This window comes from Adiantum capillus-veneris, chromosome 1 (assembly GCF_014529385.1).
Source record: "Adiantum capillus-veneris isolate H3 chromosome 1, ASM1452938v2, whole genome shotgun sequence".
Taxonomy (NCBI): Eukaryota; Viridiplantae; Streptophyta; class Polypodiopsida; order Polypodiales; family Pteridaceae; genus Adiantum; species Adiantum capillus-veneris.
This window is the reverse complement of record NC_140931.1, coordinates 142,282,154-142,308,904: the sequence shown is the minus strand read 5'-3', so window position 1 is coordinate 142,308,904 and position 26,751 is coordinate 142,282,154. Positions and strand designations below refer to the sequence as shown.

The 26,751-nt window shown below is 38.5% G+C and overlaps 1 long non-coding RNA gene across 1 annotated transcript in view; it reads right to left on the bottom strand.

Moving 5' to 3' along the window:
• Nucleotides 1-418: 418 nt before the first annotated feature.
• Nucleotides 419-26,751, bottom strand: part of LOC147465714 (uncharacterized) — a 116,730-nt gene continuing 90,397 nt past the window's right edge. Inside the window, exon 3 of the long non-coding RNA XR_015188097.1 lies at nucleotides 419-548. This is a non-coding gene — a long non-coding RNA (uncharacterized LOC147465714). The remainder of the gene's footprint in view (nucleotides 549-26,751) is intronic.

Sequence of the window (26,751 nt, the reverse complement as noted above, 5' to 3'; positions counted from 1 at the left end):
GTGCATGGTTGAGTTGAAGTATCTCTTTTCAAACAAATGGTGTTGTTGGTAGAAGTTTAGACTTTATGCCATTCTTCACAAAAATGGAGGAGCTAAGACTGCTGAATAGCTAAGTACCCTCTCTTACTCATGCCAAGGGAGTCAAGTATGCCTTGTATATTGTTGGTAGACACTATACTTTTTGTAATAAAATGCTCAACAACACCCTGCTGCAAAACCTTATACTTTTTGTCATGCATTATATCCTTTGGGATACCACTTGTTATCAAAGGCTTCAACTGCTTTCCTACATGGGCCTTTGGATCTATGTTTTTTTTGTTTGGATATATAGCATTTCTACATAGAAAATATAACAGACACAAACAAAAACAATGTATAGTTGAAATGAACTAAAAGGTTCACAATCCTGACCTCAATGCTTGGATTCTTTTCTCGAGACCTCCAGATCCAACCTTCAATGTTTCAAGATTCCGTAGTCTCTTCTTTTTCACAGAAGCACCTAAGCTTGTATCTTTCCTTTGTAAGTTCCGCACTTTTTCTTGTAATACCTGTATTTTCTTGTGTGCATTAAAAAAGGGTTTTCTGGTCCTCACAGTGCAAAATAGAAAGTTGTATAATCTCATTTGCTTGATGGTGAACCATGCTTTTTTGAATTTTTGATTTTCAAGTTAGAGCTTTGCAGTAGCCAAGTAAACCATTTTGTCTGTCACTTGCAAAGGTCAATCAAGTAGTGGGATGTGCAAATGCAAGGGAGACATTGGTTATAGGATTCAAAGGATAGAGTGAGCCATTTGTCCATAAATCTATGTGTTTTGACCCTCTACTATGGGTCTCTCTTTCTCCGTGGGTGTTATTATTGTGTTTGTTTTACTTCGCTTGCATAAAGGCTCATATTCAAGATTCAAATCAACGTGTAGATGATATTTATGACGTTTAGTGAGAAGGTTTGAGAGGGTGGATGAAGATTCCATGAATACATAGTCAAGAAAATCAAGAAACAAAAGAGTATAGCGCCATTACTCCCTAGACTCCTTAGTGCATACATTGTATGGAAAAGAAATTCCCTCCTATATGATAAGGTGCATTCATATAGCTGAAAAGGGATATTCCATCAATCATTACGGCCGTGAAAGAATCCACTTTGAAGTACACTTTTTGAATGGTTGATGAGGACACCTTTTCTTTTACCACACCAATTTTTTAAAGAGAGAAGACAAAAAATTGTATTTTATTAGAAGGCCCTCCAAATGACCTCCCAAATTCCCTAATGCGTCGTGATATTCTATAGAAAGAGTTTTGTTTACTTCATTTCCTTTGGAGTATCTCCTACATTGTTCATAGGAACAGATTTGACTAATTTTCTTTGAGATTCTTCTAATAGCAACTCTTTGGATTTTTCATTTGTTAGTCCTATTATTTTCACGTTTTCTAAGGTGTTTAGCAAATATTCTTTTAGATGTATTCTGATGTCAACAATTCTCCCAATGTTATGGTGAATTGAATGGATGTTGCAGGATCTGATTTTAAAGTCAAGCTTCTACCATTCACCTCCCTTATCCTTACCCACAAGTGATCAAGCCAATCTTCCTCCACTAAGGGGATTCCTTCTAGTGCGTCTTCCCTATTTGGTACTATGATATCAGGTTCTACATTTTCAACTAAATAATCCTTCAATTCTTCAGTGTTATTTTTCTCCATTAGTTTTATTTTTGTTGTCTTTTGTTGGATTCCTAATTGTTTCTAGTTTTGGTCTCTCTGCTTCAAGCATTGATTGTCTGATTCATACTTGCTTCCCTAAGACTACAGATTGGTGCATCCTAAAGTTTTGTGTCTACAACTCATGGTTCACACCAAAGAGAAGATCATTGTAGGGAGCATATGGATTGTTTATTCTATGATTACAAACGTGGGAGCAAGGGGATAGCTTCATGGATGTCATGATTGTGTTGCTTAAACATAAAACTCTCACCTCTTCCGTGGAGATGTTCCATATATGGAAAATGATACAAATGATTTTTTTTTGGAATTCATCCAATATATGGTTAACTAATTGAAACCTATATCAAAACAAAAACCTTAAGTTCCAAGCGACTTATTGTTTTCTTAAGGGTCTTGTTTGAGTAGACATTAAAAGAAAATAAGAACTAAGAGAATATAACTCAATGAAATTAATTTAAATTTCAACTAGGATTCAAAATTCATTGAGAAGATTTGGCGTGGATAGCCCTAGCATAACATAGAAGGTTTAAGTGTGAAATCTGTCTTAAATGTTTGGAAAAAGACCAACATAGGTGTTTACCTATCGAATGCAACAAGGGATGGTCCTCTCTAGCTAGGACTGATAACTATTCATCTATTTTTGAGCTTGAGTTCATTCAATACCTTGGAATTGGGATTGGATGTGAGTGAGTCCCGACTTGGTGGTGGGAGGACCCACGGATGCATCTAAAATCAGTCTAGTTTAGATAGGTCTGAAACATACAAAAATGGAGACAGGAAAATGGATTCAAGAAGGGATTGGATAAGGGAGGAAGGCGAGGAACCTAAATGGACTATCCTGCAATTGTCCTCATCAACCAAACATTTGCTCTTCTTCTTGGATTATTTATCCAAAACAAGCTTACAGAATGTCATAAAATATAATATCTAACTTTACCAAATGATTTTCTCATATTAAACTGATCATTTAATGCGGAATAATAAATGGGAACAAGAGTTAGAATAGAGACATGTGCTTCTAGACCTGTCTCAACAGGGGACCAAAAGGAGAGATGGTTGCATCTCAATAGGGGTCCAAAAGGAGATGGTCTATCAAAGAGAAATGTGCAATAAGTGCTTCTAGACTTACCTCAGCAGGGGACCAAGAGGAGAGATGGTTACATCTCAATAGGGGTCCAAAAGGAGGTAGTTTATCAAAGAGAAATTTGAAACTAATGAAGCTTAAAAGACCTTAGGGTTAGCTTCATTAAAGACCTCCAACGGTTAGTGTTAAAAGTCCTTTGACCTTAAGCAAGCTATGGCTGAGATTGAGGTGGGAACCCGACCTAAACTTAAGCAAGCTAGGGCTGTGCTTGAGGTGGGAACCTTAAGCAAGCTAGGGTTGTGCTTGAGGTGGGAACTCGACCTAAACTTAAGCAACCTAGGGCTGTACTTGATGTAGGAACCCGACCTAAACTTAAGCACGCTAAGGCTGTGCTTCAGGTGGGAACCCCACCTAAGCTGCTTGTCATGCTTCATGACTAAGGTACTTGAGGTACTTGTCAAATTTAATGAGGAAGTTTCTTGAGAAGCTTCCTATGCATGGGGGGTAAGATGCTTGACTCAAAGAGAGAACCTACTCACTTAATGAGGAAGTTGCTTGAGAAACTTCCTATGCATAAAAATCTCAAAGTTAGGGGAATTTTAAAAGAGCACATGGGACACATGTCAGACTCTCAAGCTTAACCACATGGTGTGCTTGAATGCTATTGGTTGGGCTAAAGAGGGGTCCAATGAGATTCTACCTCCATCTAACAAATATCTAGATATTTTCAAGCTCTCTCTCTCTCTAAGGGGTAAGGAGGACACTTGTCAAGAGACTACACATATGCTTGACTGCATGCTGGATGTGATTGGCTAAGGGGAGAGGGGTCCAATGAGCTTGTAGCAAGTAGCATTTTTGCCCAAAGCAATAAAGGGGGGTGCTAGGGGGATATACTCCACACACACACACACACACACTCATTTGCAAGGCTATTCTCACTTGATGAAAGTTGAGGAACACGATCTCCTTCTCCAAGCTTGTGAGAGTGAAAGCCAACACCAACACTCTTGGCTATGGAATGAAAATCCAACCAAGAGCTATGATTCAATGCTTAAGCTTGCTATATTCTCCATCTTCATTACTATGCTATTATATATGCTAGCAAGAAGAGTAATGATAAGTGAGGAACTATTTCTTTCTCCTACGGAATGTTTCTTCTTCCTCTTCCCTATCCTCCTTCCCCGCTAGCTCTCTCCACCTTCGAAGGTGCTTGAGGCCTTGGGACTGAGGCTTGGGATAGTTAATGCTTTCTTCAAGTTTATGTTATGCTTGTGTTTGGCAGCGCAAACACAAAGTAGAAGATGAACTTCAGCGATGCTATTTTTAACATATGCTTATGATGTATTAGTATATGTTTTGACAGACACATCATTTTGTATATGTACTTTTGACATATTTACGGGCTCTACATGAGTTCCAGCTTGTATATTTTATGTTACCATGATGCATAGGAGTTATAGAGATGCACACAATTCTATGCATCTCATGGGCGACCGGATATATTTTTAATGCCCTAGGTATAAAAGTGAAAGTTAGGTCATTTTTTAGGGATCCACAAGTGAGTTAAGCTTTCATGGAAAGATTGTAGAGAAGATAGAGGTGAAGATGTTTGGAGTTGGAGCTTTCTCTTGTGCTCACCTACTTTCTATGGCATGCAATGGAAAGATAAGTGCTCTTGTTCTTCTTTCTCTTTGTCAATTGTGTTTATGGTGTGTAGTTAATCATTGATTAGTCTCTAATTAGTGTTTCCCTCTCTCATTTATCTTCACTTTTACATTATTTGTGATATCATTGAACTTTTGATTGATGTGTGTGTGTGATTGATGAGAATGTGCACCCATTTTCCTCTTGATTGTTGAGATTAAAGAAGATTAGAGAGTAGGCATTGAGTGATTAGCCTTCTTCATAGCTTTCTCTTCTTCTTAACTCTCTTGATTAGGATCCTCTTCTTGCATTTCTAGTGATTCTATGCCTTCATACACTAGCTGGGTTATCGATCCATTGTTTTGACATTATGTTGGTGGATTGAGCTATGAGACAACCCCCCAACATTGGCGCCATTGCCGGGGATCGATTACCTAAGCTAGAGGAGTCATTTGTGTGTTGAAGAGTCATTAATCATGTTTTAGAGTAGTTTAGATTATGCTTTAGGTGTTGGTGATAGTGAATTGTGGATTTATGGTGAGATTTGGTTAAGAAATTGTGATTAATTTGTATGTTTTTCTCTCTTTTTTCACTAATTATTCACTAATCTTCTACTAATCTTCTCTCTTTTTTCACTAATTTTCTACCAATCGTCTAACAATTGGAGTGATTTATATGTATGTATGCCTAATTAGAGGCTTAAGAATCACTCTTTTGATAAGAAATTGCAAAACAATTGAGTGAAATCGAGTGAATTTTGAGTGTGTAATTAGGGATTTTTTCCTAGTTAGGCTCTCTAATCACACGTGATTTTTGTGTTACACATAGCTAAATCATTGATTTGAAGTGTGATTATCATGTGTTTAATTTGATTGAAAATAATGCTACACATCAGATTTTGTGCTTGATTGATTATAGGTGAATTGCGGTTAAGCAGTTGCTAGTACACACACATGTGTGTAGGCGTCAATTGGAGTGGAAAATCGACGCGATGCTTATGTTATTGTGAGTGCATTAACCCATTCATTTTCTGATTTGATTTGCAAATTTGATTAAAGATAAATTTCACAAAAATTTAGTGCAATTAGTGTGCCTATGTGTAGGCAAAGTGCACATTTCTTAGTGCAAATTATGGTTTAATTGGTGCCAATTGGGTTCATAAAAATCATTGGATTTTTTGATGTTGTTATGATGATTATGGATCAATTTTTTCATTGCTAAAATTGCGTCAAAATGCTGTCCAATTTTTGCTAGATTGTGTGTGCATTGATAAGCGATTAGTTCTTGATTATGCTTGTGTGTGTACACTTAATTGGGCTTGTAATTGAGTGTAAATTGATGTGAAATTAGTTGAATTGCAAAGTTCAAAGTGTGTTGATCAATTGTATATGCTTAATTTTGCTTAATTCTATTGCTAATTATGCTAATTTTTAGTCAAAATTAAGCAAAAAAAGAAGCAAAAATCGACCTAATTTGGATGCAAAATGCATAGAAATTTGATTTTGGGTGTAACTTTGAAGTGTTAATTGCAAAAAAATCTTTACAAAATTGAGCGTGTACGCACTTCACCATCTATTTTTAGTTTTGCACGCGGATACGTCTCAATTCTCGTAACAGTGTTTGCACTTACTTAATTTAGTTGTGTGCACTTACTTAATTTAGGTGTGTGCATTTACTTAATTTATGTGTGTGTGTGCACTTACTTAAATTGGATGTGTGTGTGCATGCATTTCCTCGATTTAAGTGTGTGTGCACTTGCTTGATTTAGGTGTGTGTGTGCATGCATTTACTTGATTTAGGTGTGTTTGCACTTACTTGATTTAGGTGTGTGTGTGCATTTACTTGATTTAGGTGTGTGTGAGCACTTACTTGATTTAGGTGTGTGTGCATTGTTTGATTTAGGTGTGTGCATCATTTAAGAGGGGTGTGTACTATCCTCAATTTGGTTGTGTGTAAAGTGTAGTGCACAAGCAAACAAAGGGGGTGGGGGGTCAAGCACATGTGCATGCTTGTTTTTAGGTGTGTGGAAAGGGAGTAAAGTCAACAAAAGACAAGGCATGTGAGAAAAGAATCTAGGTGAGAGAAAGAGAAACAAAGTCAACAAAGATAATAAAAAGAGTGTGTCCATGGGCGTCCGAATTTAAAAAACCCAAAATAAAAAATAAAAAATATATATATATATATTAAAAAAAAAATTGTTCTCTTTTTTGTAGGCGTCCCATGCATGTGCGTATCTAGTCGGCCTCTTTTGGACCCTGTATTACGAGGATTTCTTCCTTATACTTTCTCTTATATACCTCGTTCACGCGCGCATTTATGCACGACTAGACACTGAGAGTACATATGTCCGGAGACTCGTTTGCCTGATTCGCTTACTTGTTTGGCATAGCACACTGTAGGATTTGGTGGACTCTCGACACATTGACATCATTGTGATGTGAATATGAGCCACTATTATCATGCATGATTGACTATAGGTCACCCGTGTGACAGTTTCATTTGATCACACCATTCACATCACGATCTTGCCATACACTTATTTTATTGCTTGCTATTCCTTGAGAGATCTAGATCAGTCATAGTGAGCTTCCACATGATCATTAAGTATTTTCACTCTCTAGATTGATGACGACCATGGCCCTGAGAGGTTCCGATTTGGTGTTGCTATAGTTAGTACGAGAGTACGAGAGACATTTACGTTATCGAGATTGATATACCGATCGCTATTTTGTGAGGCTTCAGCCTCATGATCACTCTACTCATGCTTTTCAGCCAGTTAGAGCCAGAGCCCACCCCACGAGGTCTGATCATCTCATAGATTTCTTAGATGTACTCTATCGAGTACAAAATATCCATTCTAGACATGATATCCCAATACCATTCCTAGAGGATGTTGCAGACACACGATACCATCCAGTGACAGTCCAGTTACGGCGTATGCATGATATTTTTTTATATGTTGATGATGATGCACGCATGTATTTGAGAGAGTCACAGATGCCTGTACCAGAGCCTCAGATACATTTTGGTAGATCCATGGGTAGTAGGACCTATTATGGCCTCGATGATTATAGTACCTACACTGATTTTTGGCCTACCTAATCGACGTATCCCTAGCCCTAGATCACCTACATCTAGTGTCGGCATTGAGCTTGAGTCCACATACATAGCGAGATCACCCATTAGACCACCTCCAGGCTTTCTACCTAGACCTATTTCTCCACAGGACTCTATCGATGACCATAGATCTAGGTTGACACTGGAGATTGACGAGTCTCGAGAGCAGTTATTGAGAGAGCCACGCATAGAGACCGAGACGAAATTGACAAAAGAGTCCTCACAGACACCACACAGAGCTAGATTCGGCATGATGAGCACTTCACAGTCTATGTTTATGGTGAGATCAAAGCCACCACGAGTCATCGAGATGAGAGCACCCGTTGTGAGTGCACCACACATAAAGCCATTGACTATGAGACGATTACATTGCAGACCCATGAGTGAGCATCCACAGCCTTTGGTGACGGAGCATACCATGCATTTACCTAGAGAGGCTGTTATGACCACAACATTGAGCCATATTGATGTTTCAGGATCACATGACCATGAGAGAGTTATGTCACATGGGGCTATAGTTTTGACGAGTGACACGAGTCCTACGATGAGAGATGAGCTACACGAGTTAGCCACTACTCTGCGGACAGATAGACCTATGCTAGTCTTGTGTGGTGAGAGGATGGGATTATGCATATTTCATGATCTGAGCCGATCGAGTTTCTTTCAAAAACTCAAGCGCTTTGTTCAGGATCCTCCCACACATCAGTTAGTGCAAGTTATGCCTAACCCAGGCATGCCAGGATCGTTTAGAGATGAGTATGATGCGATGTACTTGCCGATTTTTGAGATTGACTTACAGACCATCGAGCCTTTATCATATGACAAGTCCCTAGATACGCATACTCATCTCACATTGGTAGAGTTATATAGACTTGAGTAGACAAAGACATGTTGACGACTCTGGACGTAGATACACACGAGAGTCTAGCACATCTAGTGAGTTATGTCAGAGAGTGACTGCCATGCTTTCGTTTGATCGAGATCCTCAAGAGAGTGTATATAGAGGCATTGATCATGCCATCTATGTGCTGACTATTAGAGTGAGATACACTCCTAGATCATTGATCGATCACTAGACTACCTACTACAGCTTTAGCCCACCAGTCTAGTCATAGATCACCTCCTACACCCATGAGTGATTGTGATCCTCTACGAGAGATTACTAGGACTATGCCACCCTTAGATGGAGCTCTTGAGCTTAGCCTACCACAGAGTGAGCTTCATACTTAGATCAGCATGAGACCGATGACATAGAGCTGACATGTGTTGCTCATCATCATGATGTGCAACAGAGTGACACATTAGTGACTGATTCACCTACAGAGAACCCACATCACATAGATGTTGCCATAGAGCCATCTATGCTTGTAGAGATACGATCTCATTCCTCTATCATAGAGCGAGAAGATACGATTGTAAAGACATTGACACATGAGGTTCCTCTAGACCACCACACAGATACCACACATATAGAAGTCACACCACATATCATTAAGCCTACATAGACTAGTATGACCTCTAGACATTTACATCATGAGGATAGACGAGCACCTGCGAGATTCTATTGGAGACCACAAGGATTGTCTGATTCTGAGCGAGCATTAGAGTCTTCTCTAGATAGAGTTCAGATTAGTTCTACCAAGGAGTTACCCCTTACACATCAGATATATAGATCTACACCCAAAGCTTCCTATAGGACTCGACGAGTATATGTTCCACGGAGAGAGATATCGATGAGACCATTGCCTAGTGATGACACTTATGTGTGGATAGAGAGCCGGATTACACATGATGGATTATCACATGGTTGGCTCACATCTAGACGATCACTAGAGGCACAGAGTTATTATGAGGGACATACACAGATTTGGGTTCCCAGGTTGAGAGTTGTAGCACATAGTGAGCATTCACGACCACATTTGATTACGAGAGACTTGAGAGAGATTTATAGACCTTCTAGAAGATCTCAGAGATCAAGAGAGAGCACGACCACAGAGACTGTGTCAGAGAGAGAGATCTTTACATTCACATGTGAAGAAATCTCCCAATGACCTCCTCATGAGATTGAAGGGATTGAAGATTTGGCTACCAAAGAGCCGACCACCTATCACATCACAGGTTGACACTAGTCATAGCTTGTCCGAGGTTTCCATTGACCATGTTGTTGACTTAGATCTTGGCAAGAGTCAGCCATTCAAGGATCTTGAGCCACATAGTTCATTGACCACACAGTCACAGATTGATGTTATCCCTAGATCCATTAGTTGTGCTATAGATTCTACCATTGACATGGAGCTAGGTGCTAGCCAGTTGATGACCATTATAGAGAGATCTAGGAGACTAAAGGTTTTAATATTTGGAGAGAGTTCTCTTATCCCTCCTAGTTTCACCAGACCCTTGACTTGTACAGATTGACTATGGTGCACTAGATACATGCGCATATGCTAGAGGCACTTTTTTCCCTTTCGGTTTTTTCCCTCTAGACATCCAGGTTTGAGACCTTAGTTTAGGATTCATTTTTATTTGTGTTTAGGTAATAAAACTTCCACTTCTATGCTGACACACCTTTCTAGGTGGTAGTGTTTTGTTTATGATTTTGCAGCATAGATGGACTTTAGCTTTCACACAGCATGGACATCTCGAGTTCCAGCATCACATGTTTTCTTCCTTGGCTATTGAGGATATGCAGCACATATCTCTAGGTGTACTACTTTCCATGATTTATGTTTGTAGAGATTTATGTTTGTGGCAATTTATTTTTGCTGATTGTTGTATTCCATGGTTTGATCGAGTGCATTTAGATATGTTTTGTTATCTTCCATTAAAGAGGTATAAACTTGTCTTTGCTTTAGTTAATTGACCTTAAATTTAGTCTTATTGATGAGCCTTGATGTTAGGAGACTGTGGCTTTAGGTTAACCAATTCACTTGACCACTAGTTTTAGTTGGAAATATTATTTGAGTGTTTGAGACCTTAGGAGTGTTTTAAGCATAGAGAGTCTTGCTCACTCAAACAACAACGACCACTAGTGAGAATACAAAGGAAATGGAAGAAAAAGTTGGAAGAGAAATCCTAGCTTCATTGTATTGCCTATGGTATTAGAGTCCTAGAGGTTCCCAGTGTGGGCGCTTTTCTTTGAGAAGCAAAAAGCCCCAGGCATACAAAATATAAACACATGTTTTAAAAAGAAAAAAAAAGAAAATAGAAACAAAAGAAAAATGAAAAGAAAGAAAACAAGACATGAAAAAGACTTCCATTGAGCTTCAAGTAAAAAATTCAAGCTTTTGTTCGGAGTTGTGAGAGTTAGTAAGTTAATCAAAGCTAAAAAACATAAATAGGGAATCTTACATTTAGATAATCTTTCTAACTTAGCTAGTACTAGAGCAATTGTTTTAACCTTTAGTTGTAGTTAACTAATTGATAGACTCATCCATAAGCCCAAAACGTTTGATTAATTAATTTCAGCAAGTGCAATTTATTTGTCCTTAATGGCAGTGTAGCATTCCATAATTATTTGTATTCATTCATTACCACATACACAATTTGCCTTTCCTTTATGCTTTATTGCCATATGATTCAACTTGCTATCTCATTGCCTTTTTCTTTTTCAGGTCCATTCTTCATACAGCATCTACCACGACATGGCTTTGTCAGGGACGACAAAGCTTAGGAGGGGGGCAATGTTTGACAACGCAAACACAATGTAGCATATGACCTTCAGCTATGCTATTTTTAGCATATGCTTATGATGTATTAGCATACGTTGCTTCATGTTTTGACAGACACGTCATTTTGTATATATATGTACTTTTGACATATTTACATGCTCTACATGAGTTCCAGCTTGTATATTTGATGTTACCATGATGCCTAGGAGCTATAGAGATGCACACAATTCTATGCATCTCATGGGCGGCCGGACATATTTTTAATGCCCTAGTTATAAAAGTGAAAGTTAGGTCATTTTTTAGGGATCCTCATGTGAGTTAAGCTTTCATGGAAAGCTTGTAGAGAAGATAGAGGTGAAGATGTTTGGAGTTGGAGCTTCCTCTTGTGCTCACCTACTTTCTATGGCATGAGATGGAAAGCTAAGTGCTCTTGTTCTTCTTTCTCTTTGTCAATTGTGTTTATGGTGTGTAGTTAAACATTGATTAGTCTCTAATTCATGTTTCTCTCTCTCATTTATCTTCACTTTTACATTACTTGTGAGCTCATTAAGCTTTTGATTGATGTGTGTGTGTGATTTATGAGTGTGCACCCATTCTCCTCTTGATTGTTGAGATTAAAGAAGATTAGAGAGTAGGCATTGAGTGATTAGCCTTCTCCATAGCTTTCTCTTCTTCTTAACTCTCTTGATTAGGATCCTTTTCTTGCATTTCTAGTGATTCCATGCCTTCATGCACTAGCCGGGTTATCGATCCATTGGTTTGACGTTATGTTGGTGGATTGAGCTATGCGACAACCCCGGAACAACTTGTGATGCATGAAGCTTTCCATCTTCATTGCATCACCTAGGTTACAAGGAACACAAAGATTGTATTGTACCAAGTCTCTCTTGATGGGAGAAACTATAATACAAATGTCTATTGGAGGGGGGACCGGGGGGGACCGTCTCCATATGAATCCGGTCCTTAACTATTGTCATGTTCTCTAAACTCTCTCTCTTGCAAAAGTAATGTTCATGCCAAGTTAACTTGGTACCATGTTTATGTTGCTACCATCAATTAAGTTCACCCACTATGCTCACAAAGTAATCTCTCAAAAGTGCTTCACCTAATTTCCTAATTCCGCTATTCTCAAAGTTTATAGGCCATTTCCATTACATTGGTATCAGAGCATTAGGTTTCTCTTTTCTTGCTTAAGAAGAGAGGTCCTTAAGTAGCCTATTAATGGTTGATTTTGTTAATTATATTAGGGTAAGTGGGACTCGGATCTATTATCGGTTTTGTTGAGCCCACTATATGTGGGATATGGTGCACACCTCGGGAGATTTGGTATTAATAATGGAGTCTTTTTAGACTTTCCTACGGTTTTACCATTATTGAGCCATAAGAAGTCCAAAAAGAGCTATCCCTCGGCAACTTTGATATGTTAGACTCACTCCACTACTCTCTATAATTAACCAATTCGAGCCATGGGTGTAGATACTTAAGTGCCTATTTTCAAAGGCTAAGAGGAGTAGCAACTAAGGTTTTGAATTGCCAAAGCATACACTAAGTAAACACATAAAATCAATTAACATGGCTAACAATAACCAAGAGAGTAGAATGAACATTGATAACTTTGATTTTGCACATGAAGGTGCTAATGATGATGCCCCCATGTTTGTTACTTATCTTGTTACTAGGTTGAAACAAGCCATGGGCAACCCCTCTTTGCAAGCCAAAGTTACTCAACAACTTCGTGCTTATGGGATTTTCTTTCCTCTCAAAGAGGAGAGAGAGCTTAGGAGGCCTCTTGGTGAGACCCCCAAAAGAAGACTCTCTCCCATACAAGAGGAGGAATCCAAAGAACAAGAAATTAATGACTCCCTAGGTTCCTCAAAAGATGTGGCTCCATGAAGATGGCGGTCTAGACAATCGCCAACTCCTCCCAAGAGGAAATGCGTAACCCATAGTCCTTCTCCTCGTCACTCTAAAAGGGAACAGAGGAAACAAAGGAAGAAAAGGGCAAGAAAGAGGTGACCCTCTTCTCCTTCTTCTTCACCTTACTCCTCTACCGATGAAAGCTATGGCTATTCTCCTAGAGAATACAAGAGGGGAGGACATCGCAAATCTTCCCTGCATGGCGAAGGTCAAAGAGGGAGGAAAGAGTATCTCTTTTCTCACCTATGATGGCACCTTCGGTGCTACCGACAAAGTATTGGCCTTCATCCAACAATTTGATGCCGCCTTTGGAGACGAGGGCTTCACGGAGTCCTCCAAGCTACACCATGTAGCTATGCACTTCCAAAAATTGGCTCATCAATGGTGGGCTAGAGTTTGTGGCAACGGCAAAGCCCCAAAGACAAGGAAAACTCTACGAGTTTTTATCATGAAGCAATGCCTTGCAAGTGATGCAAAGGACAAAGTGCCTACCAAATGGTGAAGTTTAAAGCTTCTCTCTCATGAGTCTATCCACAAATATGTGGACAAGTTTGGGATTTACATCTCAAGACTAATTTCTTTCAAAAGATATACTTTGTCGTGCAAAAGAAACAATTTGTGCGAGATTACCCAAAGAGATGGTCGAGTATGTCAATTCTCAACGGCCTAGTTCTATCAGCAAAGTAATCCACCACACCATGGTTTCTTCATGGATCGATTTCTAACAAGGGGCTAGAAGGAATGTCAAGCCCATGGAAAATAAAGACAAAAATGATGCCAAGGGGAAAACCAATGCCCAAAATTCTTACAAGGCTATTCCAATAACAACAACAATTGGTCCAAGGAGAAGGGAGTTTACAAAGGTAAATATAAACTCTCTCCTAAAGAGCTAGAATCTTTTAGTAAGGACCACAAATGTTTTAAGTGTGGGGAGCAAGGCCATGGTTATTGTCCTTGCCCCAAGAGAATTGCCCGTTATGAGACTCCTAGAGTCTCTATGTTTGAATCTCCAAAAGAGGATGCTCATTGCCAAGGATTTCTCCTTTCCTATGCTTGGGGAAAGATGCAAGAGCATGATGCCTTTATTTTGTTTGACCCTAGTTCAACTCACAACTTCATATCCATGGAGTTGACCGCTAAGCTAGGCATACAAGCCCACAAGATGGGAGATACATTGAAAGCCAATGGAGCTATCAAGGGGCAAAACGTCTCAGTTACTTCTTTTATTGAAAAATTAAGGCTTCATGTCCAAAGCTATTTGGACAAAGAGGATTTTTTCATCTCCCCTCTCAAACATGAGAATGTTATCATTGGGGCACCATGGTTTAAGCACATGGCTTCCAACATGAAGTTCCTTGAAAGGAGAATCTACTTCACTACAGGGAAAAGAGCATGTACATAGATGCTAATGAGTTGGGGAACACCATATGCCTGCAATAAAGGGAATCAAGAGGAATTAGATTTGTCTAATTTTCTAAAAGGATTCCAAGATGTTTTCATTGATGGCATCCCTAGTGAGCTATCTCTAAAGCTTATCGAGTTTCACAAGCTCAACAAGAGGAGATCATGATGCAAGTGCATGAACTTGTTAAAAAACAAAAAAAGGGGGAATGGTGAGGTCTAGCTCCTCTCCATTTCGTTCACCATTTCTTTTAGTGCAAAAGAAAGACAACACATATCACATGTGTGTCGACTATAGAGCACTAAATAAGATCACTATCAAAAATAGATTTCCTGTGCCACGAGTAGAAAATCTATTTCATAATTTACAAGCTTTGGCCTAACAAATGCTCCAGACGCATTCAAACTCATGATGGACAAAAATCTTCAGGCCATCCAAATTCTATTGAAGAGTACAAGCAACACCTACAGGTAACCTTTCAAGTTGTGAGAGAGAATAAGATTTTCATTAATCAAAATAAAAGTGATTTTTTTCTACAAGAGATTCAATACTTAGGTCACATTATCTCTAAAGATGGCACCCGTATGGATGCAACAAAGTTAGAGGTAATAAAAATATGGCCTAATCCAAGGAATCTACAAGAGGTACAAAGCTTTGTAGGTATGTGTGCCCATTACATGACTTAACAAAAAAATAACGTTAAGTATTCATGGACTGCAAAAGTGCAAGAAGATTTTGAGAAGTTTATCTCTCAACGTGTGTTCACACTACTAGATCTCTCAAAGCCATTTGAGGTCCAATCTGATGCTTGTGCTGATTGCCTTGGAGCTATTTTGGTTCAAGAATGGCATGCCATAGCATATGAGAGTCAAAGACTCAACTTCAATAAGTGAGTATTGGGCAAATACAAAAAAAGCTATTAGCTATTCTATATGCCCTAAACACGAGGAAACACTTTCCCTTGGGGATTCCATTCATCCTATGAATGGATCACAAAACCTCAAGAACTTCATGACACAAACCAAGCTCTCCAACAAACAAATGAGGTGGGAAAATTGTCTTTTGTAATTTAAATTTCATATTGCTCACATTGTTGGCAAACATAATCAAGTGGTCAATGCACTTTCACAACGACCAAGGATAAATGTGGTGTCTATAGTAACTCACAATGATCTATCTTTTATGATAGATGAGTATGCTACTGACCAAGAATTTAAGTATGTAATTACAACCTTTGCAATAGGAAAGAGACAAGAACCATTCACCTTGAAGTATGGTTATCTTCTAAACGGAAATAGGCTATGTGTTAATCACCCATATAATTAATACGAAATTCATGTATGAATCCCATACTTCTCCTATGTGTGGCAAAGAGGGATTTCATAGTCTACTCTTCGAGGAGTAGAAATGAATTTTTGTTGGTCTACCATGAAAAGTAAACATACAAGAGTATGTTTTAAAATGCGTGGAATACCCAAAGTTGAAAATTGATCGAGGGAAGCAACTTGGATTGTTTTAGTTGACAGGCTTAACAAGAAAACACACTCTATGCTTGTCAAAAAGACTATTAAGGCACATCAAATAGCAACCCTCTTCAGATCTCAAATTTTCAAGAATCATGGATTTCCAACATCTATAGTGTCGGACAAAGATCCTAGAATGACCAATAATTTCTAGAAGGGTCTCTTTTGGAATGTAAGAAGTAGATTAAATTTCTCTTTAGGCCTATCATCCACAAACGGATGACCAAAGTGAAATAACTAATCTAATGATCCTTGAATCTACTAAAAGCCTATGTCATGGAAGTAGATCAATGTTCTCAATAATAGAAGTACCTACCTCTTATAGAGTATGCGTACAATGACATTGTACACACTTCTATGGGGAAAGCACCTTTCGAGGTTAAAGAGGGAAGATCCAATGATTGGGTCTTGCTAAAGTTTCTCAATGCTCATTTGAGGCATACTACGGGCAAGAGTCCTACAGACCACCAAGAGTATGATGCTAAACTAGAAAAAAGATACTATGGCCCTTAAAATTCTTAAGCCAGTCAATGATATGGCTTATCAGTTGAAGTTGCCCAACCATTGGCTCATGCACCATGTTTTCCATGAGAACCTACATAAGCCTTACAAAGGAGCGCCATCAAAAGAAGCAATAGTTGTTGCAGACCCTCCAAAAATCAAAGATCAAGAAGAAGTACTTCAACCTGAGTCCATCCTATAACATGAAGACAAGGTATTAAGAAACGGTAAGATTATCTGACGATATCTTATTAAGTTTAAGACCTATTCTTTTAAAGATGATAGATGAATGCAAAGAACCTAGCTTAAGGATAATATGAACCTTGTCAATGCTTACAATGTTGCACTAGAGTAAGCATATGAAAATGCATTTTAAATGGAAATTATTTTTGTTTTATAAGACTCGTTCTCTTTTGATTGTGCACAAATTTAAAAGTATGCATGCTTAGAATCATGTTTCTGGTGTGACGAAGTCTCCCAAACACCAAGTAGAATTTGTCACTCTACTTTGGAAGTATGATATGGACTAAAGAGCATACATGCTTGCGGCAGCTACGTCTCCCAAGCACCAAATGGACTAGTCATCCATCTTGGAATGATGTCATAGGGTAAAAAGGGATCCTCTACTCGCTAAGAAACATGGACTAATGACTAGGCTTTATCTTTTCTACCTCATAGTCGAATTATGATTTCAAGAGAGACTTAATGTCATAAAATATAATATCTAACTTTACCAAATGATTTTCTTATATTAAACTGATCATTTAATGTGGGAGAATAAATGGGAACAAGAGTTAGAATAGAGACATGTGCTTCGAGACCTGTCTCAACATGGGACCAAAAGGAGAGATGGTTGCATCTCAATAGGGGTCCAAAAGGAGATGGTCTATCAAAGAGAAATGTGCAAAAAGTTCTTGTAGACTTACCTCAGCAGGGGACCAAGAGGAGAGATGGTTACATCTCAATAGGGGTCCAAAACGAGGTAGTCTATCAAAGAGCAATGTGCAATTAATGAAGCTTAAAAGACCTTAGGGTTAGCTTCATTAAAGACCTCTAATGGTTAGTGTTAAAAGTAATTCGACCTTAAGCAAGCTAGGACTGAGCTTGAGGTGGGAACCCGACCTAAACTTAAGCAAGCTAGGGCTGTGCTTGAGGTGCGAACCTTAAGCAAGCTAGGGTTGTGCTTGAGGTGGGAACAAGACCTAAACTTAAGCAAGCTAGGGATGTGCTTGATGTGGGAACCCGACCTAAACTTAAGCAAGCTAAGGATATGCTTGAGGTGGGAACCCCACCTAAGCTGCTTTTCATGCTTGATGACTAAGGTACTTGAGGTACTTGTCACATTTAATGAGGAAGTTGCTTGAGAAGCTTCCTATGCATGGGGGTAAGAAGCATGGTTAGTGTTAAAAGTCCTTTGAACTTAAGCAAGCTAGGGTTGAGCTTGAGGTGGGAACCCGACCTAAACTTAAGCAAGCTAGGGATGTGCTTGAGGTGGGAACCTTAAGCAAGCTAGGGTTGTGCTTGAAGTGGGAACTCGACCTAAACTTAAGCAAGATAGGGCTGTGCTTGATGTGGGAACTCGACCTAAACTTAAGCAAGTTAAGGCTGTGCTTGAGGTGGGAACCCCACCTACGCTGCTTGTCATGCTTGATGACTAAGGTACTTGAGGTACTTGTCACATTTAATGAGGAAGTTGCTTGAGAAACTTTCTATGCATAAAAATCTCAAAGTTAGGGGAATTATAAACGAGCACATGGGACACATGTCAGACTCTCATTAAACTTAACCACATGGTGTGCTTGAATGCTACTGGTTGGGATAAAGAGGGGTCCAATGAGATTCTATCTCCATGTAACAAATTTATAGATATTTTCAAGCTCTCTCTCTCTAAGGGGTAAGGAGGACACTTGTCGAAAGACTACCCATATGCTTGACTGCATGCTGGATGTGATTGGCTAAGGGGAGAGGGGTCCAATGAGCTTGTAGCAAGTAGAATTTTTGCCCAAAGAAGGAAAGGGGGGTGCTAGGGAGATATACTCCACACGCCACTCATTTGCAAGGCTATTATCACTTGGTGAAAGTTGAGGAACACCATCTCCTTCTCCAAGCTTGTGAGTATCGCCTACACCAACACTCTTGGCTATGGAATGCAAATCCAACCAAGATCTATGCTTCAATTCTTAAGCTTGCCATCTTCTCCATCTTCATTACTATGCTATTATATATGCTAGCAAGAAGAGTAATGATAAGTGAGGAACTATTTCTTTCTCCTATGGAATGTTTCTTCTTCCTCTTCCCTATCCTCATTCTCCACTAGCTCTCTCCACCTTCAAAGGTGTTTGAGGCCTTGGGACTGAGTCTTGGAATAGGTAATGCTTTCTGCAAGTTTATGTTATGCTTGTGATGCATAAAGCTTTCCATCTTCATTGCATCACCTAGGTTACAAGGAACACAAAGATTGTATTGTACCAAGTCTCTCTTGATGGGAGAAACTATAATACAAATGCCTATTGGAGGGGGGACCGGCTCCATATGAATCCGGTACTCAACTATTGTAATGTTCTCTAAACTCTCTGTCTTGCAAAAGTAATGTTCATGCCAAGAAAACTAGGTACCATGTTTATGTTGCTACCATCAATTAAGCTCACCCGCTATGCTGACAAAGTAATCTCTCAAAAGTGCTTCACCTAATTTCCTAATTCCTCTATTCTCAAAGTTCATAGGCCATTTCCATTACACAGAATAATAATCTTGTAAGCCTTTACCAAAGAAGATCAAGACAAATAAGAATCAGAAATTGTGTAAAGGTGTGGCCTCCATACATGGTGGAGGAGACAGGATACTTGAGTCCTGGGATGAAGATAGGGATATTACTTGAGTCTATATGTGACTGCTTGAAAGATAACTAGATAACTTTAATAATAATAAATAAAGAAAGAATTAATATATTCTCAATAAAAAAAGGTGGGAACTACCTGATAAATGCACAGTCACAAGGGTAAGCAACAATTTTCATAATTAAAAAAGCAAGGTAATAGCCCATTTGTAATCCATGAAATATCACCCAGTGGTGCCGTACAGCTTGCAACATTAGAGGGAGAGGTAATGGCTAATTGGATCAATGGCTGCAAACTCAAAAAGTATCATCAACATCTTACCTCAAAAATGTTGGAGAAGATTCAAAAAGCGAAGCAAAGGAAGCTAAAATCTCAAGAGGAAGCCAGGTGGTACATATTTTAAAGCGCAAAGAACGCAAAAATATAGTTCCACTACGACAAACAAAAGCATATTCCCCTCCTATTTCCATAATCCAAATTGAGAAAAATTGTCTTGGAGGTGTGGATGTACGCATCAATGTTCAACATGCTGATGGAACACTAGAAAGAGCACTTGTAAATATGGGAGCACGCATTAATGCTATGTGGTATTCTACACACAAATTATCTAATTCCATGATAGAACATATCAAAATAGATCTCATGGAAACTAACAGAGAAACAATGGTTATTTTGGGACAAGTCAATGTCTCAGTCAAGATCGATGGTAATGATTGTCCACATCAGTTTCACGTCATGGCCGATACAAATCTCAATGAAGAAATCATCTTAGGAGTTTCATGGATGCGCACTTACAAAGTAGTACCAAATTGGTAGGATGACACTTTGAAGTACAAACTCACAAGTACATCGTATGTTACATTCTTGGCTTAAATATATCACATTTGGAATGTACAATCTCAGTTAGAAGGATTAGAGAAAGAGGAACCAAAACAAGCTATCAGACTACAATAGTCTACAAGCATCATTGGATGACAGATTAAGCAAGTATGAGTGAAGAAGTCATTCACAAAAGCCAAACTATGGAAAATATGGATAGCTAGAGTCATGCTTTCTAGTTCATCTTCCAACTCAACCAAGCCAAGCTACCAAGTAGCCAGCACATCTAATCATAAGCCAAAATGGTGGAAGAAATCCAAACAACAACTCGATACTTCATCAAGCTCACCAAGGTACAAATAGATTCCCAAATACCAAGTGGAGAAGTCCATAACTGCCAAAGAGCCAACATGGCAAAGGATAAAAAACAATCAAACTAAAAAACATCTTCAAAGTCTCAAAAAACAATCTTCAAGTGGGTACCCAAAGCTAGGCTAAGCCAAATCAACAACCGGCACATTGTACTCACCAAATCAACCATTAAAAGAACGCACGATTAGTCTTCATTGACTTTTGTTTGGAAAATGCAGGCTAGCTGAAATCTCTCAAGGAATAACCACCAAACCATCTTTTTAGTACCCACATGTTTCACAACATAGTGTTACCCAATGCATCTCTTCCATAAGAATCATCGCTTCTTGTATAGACACATTGCTCACGCCCATGTAGGTTGCATAAACCTTTGTTTGGGAAGGGTAGAATAACCATAGCTGGAGTAGCATGTTGCAAGACCTTAAGATGTAAGGTGATGAGAGATTATGTGTACGATGTATAAAGTGTGTTTTCACAGTTAAGTTTTTCTTTTTAATCAACTTTTTAGCAAAAAAAAAAAATCCTGATCAAGCATAGTATTGAGCCATATTGAAAAATATTGATGGCCAAGATGCCTAGAGTGAGGGTATGTACTTATGGGAGTGAGAAATAATTTTGGAATTTTTTTTGAAGAATTAATAATACTGTTCCATAATTTTCTTTTCTTTTCAACCTAATAATGATAAAAATTTAATAAACAAAGCAAAGAAATTTGAATTTAAGTTTTGAAAGCAAACATCAATATTACAAAGCAAGAGCTTTGAGCATGTCAAATATGGAAGGATTTAGCATATTTCAGAATTTGGCCAATGGACCGTAACTACAAATCAAGGTCAATTAATGAGTAAGTGTCCAATTGACAATTCGTCTGAGATACACGTGATATGACATGAGAAATGTGGGCAAGTAAGGTAATTATGGACAGTGCACTTGGGACAAGCCATGCACATATAGGACTATAGGCCAAGGTAAACCTCATTTGCAGTTGGGCATTTTGAGTGAGAGAGAGAGATCTTTTTGACCTAGAGATTCAAGTAAGGTTTTAGATTGCTATAGCCACCCAGGACCCTCATACCATGCCAGATTTCACAGGTATGATCCTTATCAATGCATGAACAATTGTGTATGGTCAAATATGCACAAAAACACTCACAAAAATAGAATCAATCAAATCAAGGAAGGGATTTCGGTAAATTGTCAGAGATATTTTGGGAGGACTAACAAAGTCCAAATTTAGAAACATGTCCATAGGAATGCTCTTAATTTCTAGTAGAAGCGGGCCATGCCATTATAGTTTGAGAATGGGGTGGAACATGGATTGTGATCCATGACTCCCCACCTCAATTATCAAAAGTAAGTCGTGGAGAATGATGCTAGTGAAAGTGCTTGTACACTACTACAATCAAAGATAAAACTTGGTGCTGAACATGGATCACAATCCATGACCCCCAACATGGCAAAACATAAAGAAAATCTCCTACAATTTGTACATACCTTGGAGAATGTGTCCTGCAAATTTGGTGAAAATGGACATGCGAACCACAAAAAACCAAGTAAAATTATGATTTTAGTCACCAAATGGTCATTTTGACCCACAATTGGAAAAATTGACCCAAACTCAAGAAAAACTGCACCAGTAGCTTAGGGAGCATGTTCAAACACTACCCTTGAAATTTGGTCCAAAATGGGTCCAGAACATGGATTTTGATCCATGTCCCCCATAGGTATAGTACATTGATAATGCATGGATGGAGAACTTCAATTTTGGTCATGTACATTGCTTCATATGCAAAGTTAAGCATTGTTAGAATGTCAATGATTGGAATTGAGTTTTGATCAAAGTACAAAGTCAAGGAAATGCTTGTGAACTTATGCCAACTTAAGAAATGCCAAAAAAATCCTAGGAAATGAGTCAAACTTGCTACAGAGACTAAAGGGTCCAAGGAGATTTCAATTTGGATAGAAATCAATAGACAGCTATAGTCTAAGCCCTTCTTCAACTCCAAAATATCAGAAGAGAAAAATGACAAACAAATTAATTATCATCAAAGATCAAAGATTCCAACCAAAACCAAATATGGAAAAGTGGAACCAATTGGGCCATCACTTGGGAATTTAGGGAAATTTGAGAAAAACTTGTTCAAATGTGAAAATATTTTCACTAGTGTGTTAGGATATGCTATACAAACGTCGGACCAAAGTGGGCCATAACTTGGGAAATTAGGGAAATTTTTGAGAAAAATTTGTCCAAATTTGAAAATATTTGCACTAGTGTGTTAGGATATGCTATAGGAACATGTACCCTAAGTTTCACCCCAAAAGGATGCAGAACATGGAACGTGATCCATGATCCCCTATGCGCTTTCCATATCAATATCATACCCTCAGATCCCAAATTCCTAGAATAGCCTAACCTTAAAGTCTCAAGTCATTTGAACTTCAAAAACCTTGCCAAAATGCCAAAATTCTCCAAGTTCAATAAATTTTTCAAAAAGTAGCATAAAATTCCAACGAGTGATCCAAATTTAAAAAGAAGGGAAACATAGCATCCCCCAAAGCATGTTTATCAGATGGTATCACCAGAATTCTAATATGTGTTCCAACATGGATCGCGATCCATGACCCCTTGAGCCAAATCTAACTTGTAACCATATGACCCAGTGCCTATAGTTGTCATAGATGCAATGCTGAAGTTTGGACAAATTCGGACTTGTTTTGATCAAGTTATGCTCATTTTTTATTTTATGGTCAAGTTTTCATTTTTTTACTTTCTCGACAACTTTTTAACCAATTTCAGGAGCTAATTGAATGATTTTTTGATGATAGAATGCCTTGCAAAATACTAAGAAATCCGTGAGAGGCTCCCCCCTACCAAGTTATGGAGATCTCATCCAATAAAAAATCTCACATTTTAGAGGAAGAGCTCATAAATATATTGGCCAACATTTTCATTAGAAAATTCCAAGCGACCGATGGAACCAAAGTCAAAACAACAATCTTCCCTAACGAGCTGTGGACTTTGCACCATGGAAGAGAAGTGATCAAGGATTCTAGGTGCTTGCAAATGGACACCTTGTTCAGGTTAGCTCCATGGGGCACGTACTTCCAGAGAGACCATGAGTTGATGAACACTATACAATATAATGGGGAGGCAACTCTTATTGAGAAAGATGGGGAGACTGTTAAGGTGTGAATCACCACCAACCTTACTAACCAAACACTTTACCTTACTCTTGGAAATCATAATCTTCTATTGAAAAAAAATCTATTGATAATGATTTAAAGTATTTGTCAAGAAATAAGGAAAAGATCTTCACATACAAAGATTTGGTGTATTTAGAGACAGAGCTGCCATTGTGGTTGATCTCCCAACACCTAAAGGTACATTGCAGTCATTATGGAAATAGGGCTTGCTGAGCAGAGAACTATCCACTATGATTTGGGCAACTAAATTCTTGAAAACCTTATCGTGGCCAATCTCATGAGGAGTGACAAGAATAAAACCTACATGAATGTGGGGCAAGTGCTGACCAGAATTTCCTACCATGGACTAGGAATGTTTGATCAACTACCACCGATCAAATTGATATTTTGCACAAGTCTAAACATGCGGTCTGGGCGATAGGAGATTCCTCATTGGTGCCTAGCACTAGAAGAATAAGAGGCTAAGGATCTAAGAAGAAAGAATCAGAGACAGTGAGAAGACAAAAACATACATAGAAATTAATGACGAAATAAATCCCAAAAATAGAGATACGTCATTTGAGTTCCAAACCATTGTTGATGAATACAATGATAATGAAGAGGAGGATATCACCGTACCTCTATTGCAAGTCAAGCATCGATCAAAAAATCTAGTTAACAGTGCCGAGAAGGATCAAACTAGGCCAATGGGAGTTGACATACTCAGCCATTTCTTCAAGTAATCCTGCACATAATTGTTGCTTTTGCTTGACAAAGTCTATTTTTTGAAAGACAGTAGCCTTGAGATGTAAATCCCAAAACTTGTCCACATAACTGTGGATGGACTCATGGGAGAGAAGCTTCAAACTTTGCCATTAATAAGCACTTTGTCCTTTGCATCACTTGCAAGGAATTTGCCATTTCCACATAGACTAGCCCATCATTGAAAGGGCTAGTTGGATTCACCCTTAGTTTAAGGTCACCAATTCCTCTTTCTCAGTTATGACCAAGCACAATCATTGATGCATTCCCCTCAGATGAGTGTTATTACTAACTACACAAATCCCTCATTCGTGACTTTGATCCCCACTTTGTAGACTGGAATCCCTTCTTCAATCTTACCTTAATACACAACATAAAAATTTGGATCAACTTTTTGGCCAACAATATAACCCTGGAATCCACCCTCCCACCGAACCGTCTGATAAATTCACATTGCCAAGGTAGTACTATGGTACTAGGAAAATAGAATTCCAATCAAGTCAACTAAAAAATACATTTCAAGCATTTAAAGGTAGCATGCAAATTGTTGCATACCCTTGCGAGTGTGCATTTCTCAGGTCATTCCTGCCTTTTTTTCATTTAGAATATTTTAATTCCTTTTTCTTTTAGTATTATTAAAGTTATCTAGTTATCTTTCAAGCAGTCACATATACTTCTACACACATATTCCTATCCTCATCCCAAGACTTATGTATCCTCTGTCCCCCTCCATGTGTGGAGGTGGCACCTTTTCACAATTTCCAATTCTTGTTATTCTTTATCTTGTTTCAAAGAGGCTTACAAGATTATTTTACTCTAAGTTTCTTTTAGATAAATAATCTGAGAAGCAAAGCAAATTTCCTACTAATAAGTACAATTACGGGATATCCCATTTAGGTTCCTAGCCTTTTCAAGGTTCCTTTTTACCAAACAATTAGAAGATTTTCTTAATTAAATCTTATCCCTTCCTAGATTCTTTTCTCCTTCCTCCATTATGTTGAGTTGCGGGTCAACAACACGACATAACTCAACAAAGTCTTAGTTTTTGAGAGTTATGAAATGCTGTGGATTATGGTTATAAACATCATTTGTAATAAAAAGCTAGTCTAGTTGCAAAAGCCAGGGTACAATGGCACTTCGAGATTGTATATACAAATCTATTTTTCTATTTTAGGTTTAACCTATGGTAGCCTTAGTATATAAGGTACCTAGGTCATTTTGTAAAAAAGAACTTTTTTATCATAATATAAGTTTTAATCTGTTGTCAATTGTGTGTGTGTGTGTGTGTGTGTGTGTGTGTGTGTGTGTGTGTGTGTGTGTGTGTGTGTGTGTGTGAGAGAGAGAGAGAGAGAGAGAGAGAGAGAGAGAGAGAGAGAGAGCTTCTTCATGATGCAACTCCCCGCTCATTCATCACATTGGAGATCTAAAAATACCATGGTGCTAGGCTCGGTGAGAGCTACGCAAGAACGCCAAGCATTCCACACAAGACGGAGCACACATGCTGACGCATCTACAAGCCATTTGTGGTTGTAAGAGTATCAAATGATGTCTATTTTCTTCTTGCAAATAGTCATTAGAATTGTGTGGCAACATAAGCTATGCATAGGTACTCAGAAATTTCAATTTCGGGCATTTCCAAAATACGGCTCTGTCTTCATACACGTTTTTTGTAGATGGGTTTAAAGTGAGGATTGTGAGTGTAAAGGCTTGGGACAAGTGTATCCTAGTGACGGGATGGTGTTTCGTATGATTCTGGTATGGTTTAGTGAGTCTCCTTCCCTTTGTGTGTATGTGTGTTGAGTGGTGTAGTCGAGAGCAATGAGATTCTAGATTGTGGTTTAGTTAGCCTTCTAGAGTGTTGTATGTGTGGGATGGTCTCAGCCTCACAAGCTAAAGAGATTTCATATGTGCACCTATCATGTCATCTATGTCCTCGACTGACATTATGTTGATCTAAGTTGTGTTGCATGCACTTTATGGGTGGTGTGATTTGCTCCCCCAACATTGGTGCCATTCTCGGGGACACAAGGACTTTAGTAGGTAATTCTACTAACGCTTGTGTGATGGTTTCTTGCTTTAGTTTTGGATAAAGAAAGAATTTTTCTTAAGTGGATCCGGAAGAGGTTATTCCAAGATAAAGTGGATAGCCAGGAAGCGTGTGTCTTGCCGAGGGTCTGCAACTAGGTAGATTTAGTTAGGATTT